We start from the raw sequence: 8,589 nt of genomic DNA, 5'->3' as shown, positions 1-8,589 counted from the left end.
GCTAAAATTTAACTAAATAAACCCTTAGCAGGTATGTGCATTAAAAATGTACAGTCTTTCACTGAAAGGAAAACAAAACAAAAATATTCATGACTCATCCTGCACTCTCCAGCTTTTTGTCCAATCAAATGTTCTTTAGAATGAAGATGCCCCTCCCCTCAACACCAAATTCTGACTACTAGTTGTTGCGGGGCGAGACGTGAGACGTGTGGATCCATTTGCAAGGCTTTTGTTCTGAGACGTGGTCAAAATGGAGGAACGGTTCAGACAATGGCAGACAGGTACAACACAGGCAAGACAAAGAGTAATCCTAGGACAAGTGTGGGTCTTCAATGGGCGAACAGAATCAGAGGAATTGACAAAGGGGTAATCTGTAAACAAAAACAATAGTCCAGACAGGGGTAAACAAAGTCCACACTGCAAGATGATAGGGCAAAACGAAATACACAGGCAAGATCTTCACACAGGAAAACAGGCAAGGCAAGACTAGACTAAACTAGGAAATATGACATATGAACTGGCTCTGTAGTTCTGACCAAGTTCATGACTAAACTAAAGTCTTTAAACTATTAGAAAATAACTATTTGGGGTTAAGAAATGTGCTTGATTTTTTATAGAGAAGGAACAATGCAACTTTCTCAGATTCCTTTATATCAAATCTACCATTCAACACACTAGAAACAAAATAACTATTTCATCTGTGAGACAGTGAGTCAACCGCTCTGACTGATCCTCAGCAACACCAGCATCCTGCTCTCATCGTTCCTACTGAATCACTGATGCATGAACACCTTTTGTTTCTCTGTGTTAACAATAACCTCACCTCATTCTCTCAGGTTGACAGGCATGGCAGAGCTCTGACAGTGTGACTGGACATGACATTTCTATTCCCTTTCAAACTCCATCACTTCACCAGCTCCACTGAGCCCTCGCACAGTCTGTTATTCTATTACACATTCCCCATTCAAACACTCGCTACAGTACTTCACACTTCTCCTAGATTTATTGGTTAAGGGTGAATGTACGTAACCATCAAAATCAAATAAATGTGGCATCAAGCCATCTTCATTCTCTATTAAAAACATCTCATTCATTAATTGTACATACATTTTAATAGCTAAATTTAGATATAAATTATTGTTTATCTTGTGTCTGATTCTTTTGTTGAACATTGCAACAGACTTTATTTTTTACATGCAGGCAAGATTATAAAATTGCCAACTCAAATCAGTTTATTATGTCCACATACAGTATTTATTTATATGGCCTTGTAATAAACAGGATAATATTGTTGCATTTATCTACTGCAGCTTTTGATTCTAAACTTGTGTATGTCTGTATAACTCTATATAGACTACTACAGTAGCTTTTCCTGATGCTGTGCTTGTCCAGATGACAGTTTCTGTATGAAAACTCTCAAACACTTCACACAGAATACATAAAATAACAATGAGAGAAATCATCACAAGAGCTTCTACCAATCCAGTTTACAGCACACCTCACCTACACTAAACATTCACATCTACAGTCATTGTGACATAATGAATGATCAGTTGATGTTTATGATGTTCTTATGGAAATCGCAAAAGCAATAGAAAACATTGTGTTCTTTTGTTAACTACATATAACTAAATATATTTATTTATTTCCCTGTGGTTTAATTGTGTTTTTTATTGTAAACGAAACATCCCTTAAAATATCCAAAAGCAAACTCACAAATAACAGTAAAGGGGTAATTCACTGCTTGCAAGATGACTCTATTAACTGTTGTGTTGTGACGAAAATCTTTTTCCTAATTTGTGTAATTTGGTTAAATTGCTTGTCAATCTCTCATTATGCTATATTATCAACAAGTCATAGATTCAAGCATTATCAACTTCCTTTCTTTGAGTTAGCATAGGTTTTGTATTTAGTTTATGTACCTTAGTTTTTGAGAGAAAGCACCATTATTTGTGGATAATTTTAAATTCATTCAGAAAATAAGGTGTGTAAGCTCAGATCATTGAGGCCTACTATCAATTAGTTCAAAAAAGGAAAACAAAACTTGTGCTAAGACTTCAGCACCCATAATGCACCTGACTTGATCAGACTATCTGTAAGCAGGGATAAAAAACAAATGTGGAAATATGGTCTGTAGTTTTCATAAAAGCCCTGGAGCTGTCAAAAGTTCCCCAGATGATACATTTTACATCACTCAGCTTTTGCTGACTAGTGCAGGTAACACAGAAAAACAATGCACATTGTTCATTTACTTATACTGCCATAACAATACAAAGCTGATTGAAAATCTGTGAATTCTCCCTTTAACAAAATATTTTGAACAGGCGAGAAACTCCTACAAACACTAAATGAAAAGATTTGTGGAAGATTTAATCACTGTTAAGTGGGTCGTAGCCTGCTGGGTACAATTACTGCAGTGCCAAAGTCAGTGAGGTCTGAAGATGATGGTATATTCTGAGTAGGAGCAGACTCCATCTCTTCATTCTCTATCTACAATGAACTTCCAAACAAACCGAAGAAATTAAATCGCAATAGAGCATGTGAAACTTGACGACCAGACAGTAAATTGGCTTCGGTGTGAAGCCTAATAGGCTGCGTTTCTGAAATAACATGACAAAATTGGGTGGTTCATGCAATCGTCATAACGTTTTTATTCTCAATTAGACTACAGAAAGAGGATCCTTCATCCTGTGTAGGTGTCTACATAATAAAACTTTGCTGGGAGAGATGTCCTGGATGGGAGCTTAAGGTATCTCTGACTAGATAGAGTTATTTATCTGCCATCAGAAGCATACGGCATGATACTTACGGCTTATTCCTGCTATTAAAAATTATAAATGATATAAATAAACATACTTTAATCTGTATTCAGGTTTCAGAGAGAGAAGTTCTGAGGAAGACTCAGGAATTCTGTCCAGGTACGTATGGTAGAATTCCCTTCTAGAATTCCCAATGAGAGATAAGCCTTACTTGCGGAAAGGATATTTCACGGCTGGCTTCCCCCACCTGTCCCTTGACTGACACATTCTGAATAGTAAATCATTCTTTTCAGAATAACATACATCTTCCACACTATCATTCTCGACTCTAAAAGAACAATATTGATTAAAGAAAATGGGTTTGCAGGAAGACTGTGAGCATCTTATCTAGTTGAGGATATGACTGATTATTTTGCTTCTGCCCCTGCTGTGCTTGTACAAAAGGAATATTACAACTGGCTGAATAAAATGAAAGGCAACTCTGTGAAAGTCATGTGATTTTCTTCAAACTTTGCAGAAAGTTTAGCTTTTTAATTCTCAATAATATCCCCTCATAGACCAATCATTTTAATAAGGTCAAGACCAATCATAGCAATATGTACAGATGCAGTGAATGAGACCGACCAACTGTGAAATGCAACAGATTTAAATAAATGAAGTGACAAAAGCAGCCATTATACACATTGCAGATTAAAAAGGTTTTTCATTTCGCATAGGTTTTTCAAATAGGTGTAGCTATTGGGCTTTGAGTCCTTTAAATCACAAGAACATACAGTAGATGTTTTTAAAGAAAAAGGGAACACTTAAGGTTTTAATTTGGCATCTGATTAAAAAAAAGATTTGAGCTCCTATGCAACAATAACCTTTTTATTCCTACTATCTTACAAAATAAAATAAAACAAGCAAGAGGCTGTACAGAAAACTTCGAAACCAACTCAAGAGTCATTAATCTTGCATGCACTGAAAATACATTTTTATAGGCTACAGGCTTTGCTTATAAAATAAATAGGCTAATTATAGTTTAAAATGAACGTCAATATTAATATTTTAAAGACGTCAAACGTAATCTTTAAAGGGAGAACCTATCACTTCTTTGAAAAATAAACCTCTAAAATTACCTCAGGAAATACATGAGGACAAGCTTCTCAACATTTGACAACGATGTAAAGAATCGCGAAAGACAGCAGCTGAAACACTGAAGCTACTCACCAATCACAGAGACCGAGCATCAGATGAGATGGAGAGCGAGTGCAGAGTTGAGCTGCTGGATCGCTCAGATCTCAGCTTCACTGCATCATGTGACACCTGCCCATACTGCATCCATTCATCCACAACTACATTTGCTTTATATAGCTGGGTGTTTCTTCAACTTCGGGCACTTTTATGCCCCAGGGGTTGATTTTTATTAAAACTAAGATTGCCTGTATTTATGCTAGCTAACACTTGGTATCTGATCAAATTACACTTAGCGAGAAAGCAGTTTAAATCTATTTTCCACCTCAGAATGATATTAAACATAAGAGATTTGGTCAAAATGACACTGTGATAATGTTTATGGACACAAAAATGACATATAAGTCTCTGTATGTAAGTTTTGTTGTTGTTACTGTTATATTGTTTGTTTGTTTGTTTGTTTGTTGTGTTTTGATTTTTAACCTTGAAACTCTTTAGGCTACGTCTAATGGCGTTGTGTTCTGGTTTAGTGAGCTTGTGTTTTATTAATGTCTACACCTAACCATAAACTTAACTTTACAAAATGCAAATACGGTAGGCTAATTAATATTGATGTGCACATGCCCAATAGGACAATCTGGCCATGTGGCCATGTGGGACCCAAAGTTGCAAAAAAAAAAAAAAAAAAAAAAAAACTACGTGCAGTTGCTTTAATTTCTTACGACAAAATTACAAAAAGAAAGGTAGCCTACAATTCTTTTGTTTGTTTACATTTTATTTACAACTAAAAAGGTTTAATCATAGCCTATTTGCTTGCATTGCATTTAAAAAGCTCATTTAAACTGATCATACAGTCGTGGTCAGAATTATTGGCACCCTTGGTAAATATGAGCAAAGAAGGCTCTGAAAATAAACCTTCATTATAATACTTTTGATCTTTTTTTCTTTTTTTTTAAATCACAAAAATCTAACCTTTCATTGAACTAAAACAATTGAAAATTGGGGAAAATGCCATTATGAAATAAATGTTTTTCTCAAATACATGTTGGACACAATTATTGGTACCCCTAGAAATTCTTATGAGTAAAATATCTCTGAAGTATATTCCCATTCGTATTTACAATTTTGAGAACTCCAGGGGGATTATGAACATGAAATTATCCAGCCATGGCTTCCTGTTTCACAGAAATATAAATAGCTAAATGAATAAATGTAAATATAAATAGGAGGGAAAACAAAGCCCAAATTCCTTTAATCATCCATCACAATGAGAAAAACCAAAGAATATATTTCTGATGTGCAGCAAAAGATAATTGAGCTTCACAAATTAGTGAAGTGGCTTTAAGAAAAGAGCTAGAGCAGTGAAAATCCCCATTTCCACCATCAGGGCAATAATTAAGAATTTACAATCAACATAAAATGTTATGAAGCTGCCTGGAAGAGGACGTGTGTCTATATCGTCCTAATGCACGGTGAGAAGGAGAGTTTTAGTGGCTAAAGACTCTTCAAGGACCATAGCTGGAGAATTGTGGGGAAAGGTTGAGTTTCGGGGTCGGAAAACCTTAAAAAATGGTCAAACAGCACCTACATCACTACATGTTGTTCGGGAGGGCTTCAAGAAAAATTCTCCTAGCTCATCCAAAACTCAAGCATATTCAGTTATCAGACACGGCTGGAACTTCAAATGGGACTGGCTTCTATGGTCAGATGAAACTAAAAATTGAGCTTTTTAGCAGCAAACACTCAAGATGGGTTTGGTGAACACAGGGATAAAAATTAAATATACTGCTCTATTTTTGATGTTGTGAGCCTATATTTCTTTTTTTTTCTTCTTCTTTTCTTTTGTAACATGTACCCCATGTGTACAATGAAATATACTGCTGTATTTTTGATGTTGTGGGCCTATATTTCTGCTGGAGGTCCTGGGCATCTTGTTTAGATACATGGCATCATGGATTCTATCAAATACCAACAGATAAAAAATCAATAAGTGACTGACTCTGTTAGAAATCTTATAATGGGCCGTGTCTGGATCTTCCAACCGCACAATAATCCAAACACAAACCTAAAAAACAACACAAAAATGGGTCACTGAGCACAAAACCAAGCTTCTGCTATGGCCATTCCAGTCCTCTGACCTGAACCCTATAGAAAATGAGTGAGGTGAACTGAAGAGAAGAAGCACCAACATGGAGCTGTGAATCTGAAGGATCTGGAGTGATTCTGGATGAAGGAATGGTCTCTGATCTCTTGTCAAGTGTTCTCTAAACTCATCAGGCATTATAGGAGAAAATTTAGAGCTGTTAAACTGGCAAATGGAGGTTTCAAAAAGGATTGAATAAAAGGGTGCTGTTAATTGTGGCCAATGTGTGTTAGAGAAAAACATTTATTTCATAATGATATTCCCCATTTTAAATTCTTATTATCCAATGAAAGGTTAGATTTTTGTGAATTTTTTAAATAGAAGATCAAAAGGATTAACAATGCAGATTAATTTTCACAGCCTTCTTTGTTCATATTTACCAAGGATGCCAATAATTCTGACCATGACTTTATACTGTTTCACTTAAACCCAGTAAGAAATGGAATTTAGGAAAATCAGGATGTAATTTCTTCCAATCACAGGTCTCTGATTCAGTTACTAAATTACATGTGTTGCAGTGATTCAGACTGTCTAACATTTTATAGATTCTAGAGGAGCAACAAAACTACAACTTTATCTTAAATTAAATCTTTGAGAATAACCTGAAGTGTACCAGACAACTCCATCTGACCCAACAGTTAAAATGTTCCTCTTAGGTTGTCAAGCCTTTGCACCATGTCATCGCATACTTCAGAGCCTGCATGAGGAGGTTGTGTACATGATCTTATGTGCGGCAGTGCTGACTATCTTCTCTTCTTCTTCATCCTCCGTAAGCACAACATTTTATTATGCTAAAATCCAACTCTAACACTTTAGCTGTAAATAAATTCCAGCGTTTATAGGAACAGACACACCTGAATGTATAAATATACTTAAGTCATGCCATTTTATATTGATGTTATTTTTTCCTCTGCAGGTTTCCCTGCAAGGCAAAGATGTACCTTCTCATTTGAAGCTCAGTACAAAGAATCTGTCATCAATGTTCTGTAAGTATGTCACCCAGAGAGTTTAAAGTAGTTAAAACTGTTCATGTAACTAGGGCATCTCTTGTTTCGTCAACCTTCAGTACATTATGCAACTTGCAATGGGCAGGTTTAGGACTGTAGATATATGACTAACATCTGGTTTGAAAATCATTGTCAGACGCAGCTCCTTTAGGGCCAAACATTAGTCAAAGTCAAAGTTTATTTGTCAAACAGCAGTATGTGTTATTTTACAAGCTCATTATTGGGAAGAATAGCTAAACTTTAGAACTTTTCAATGGCCACATATCACTGTATAGAAATCTCTGTTCAAGGCCAGATCTTCTGCTCATCTCGTCACAGTCCCTTTCAAGAATGCAGTTCAAACACAAACTCACTCACTGACCAAATTAAAATGAGAAACTCTGCAGCACTGCTGAATACAGCGCACAGAAGTACATTGCTAATTTCTGTTTGCTTATGCAGAGGACATATTTACCCTCATTACCATTCTGGGCCCTTTCCCATCCACTTAATGACATTCAGCTGGTCCCGCAGGTATGCAGGCCATGGAGAGATGCAGTCAGCACAAACCGGACTCATGCTGACTGAGGCATTAAGCAACAGTTCAAAGCCTCGTAGCCTTTGCTATATCCCCTCTCAAAGCCCACCTAAGGCCAATTAGACAGTAAGGAAAGAACCACAACAGACGTGCCAGAGGTATGAAATGCGAAGCAGCTGAGTCTGCAATTGGGTAACATATCCCAGCTGATTTCTTGCACTCAAATTGCCCGTCATAATGAAGTGTGTCAATAAAATCTGCCGTGTATCTCTGGGAGAGTGTGTTGGGTAATCCAAGTATTAGGTATATTTTGTATGCTTCATATGTTCCTTTTTTAGTTAGATTTGGCCACTGAGGGACCTTCTGAGAGTGGCATATTTACATTGCACTTGCAGTTAATGCATATTTCAACATGTTTGCTGTCTGTGTGAGTAGTCATTAGTGTTACTACATTGGCATGCCAAGCTCTTTTAAAACAGTTATCAAGTGCACTCATTTTTCATCTGCCTGAGGGATCTTTTGGCCGAATGCTGTTGTGAATAATTTAAATATCGGGTATTGTGTACTAATGTTAAATCTGTTTTTATATGATGTTTAGAATAAATGACATTTCTATTCCACACAAACCTTTTTCTCTGTCTACAGCAGGCATATAGGTTCAAAATAATAAATGTATATCTGCGTAACTTGTATGTTGTATATTGTATGTTGTGAATGACTAATTTATTTTCCCCTTAGAAAATATCTCTTTTTAAAGTTTGAGCTCTTTTGTCTATTTTCTTGTTCTCCTTAGGTTAAAGCCTGCCATTGCATAACACATCAACTTTATGTGTTTATTCTTCATTTGCGTGATTCAAATTATATTAATAATTCAATGCATTATTTTTGTTGTAATAGATATAATATACCAATCTGTCAAATGGTGTTGTCATTTTATGTAAATCACACTGAAATATGAAGCCATTGTGATGTTTTTGATGTTAATGCATG

The sequence above is a fragment of the Barbus barbus genome (assembly GCF_936440315.1).
Source record: "Barbus barbus genome assembly, chromosome: 26".
NCBI classification, from domain to species: Eukaryota; Metazoa; Chordata; class Actinopteri; order Cypriniformes; family Cyprinidae; genus Barbus; species Barbus barbus.
This window is presented reverse-complemented; position numbering follows the sequence as displayed.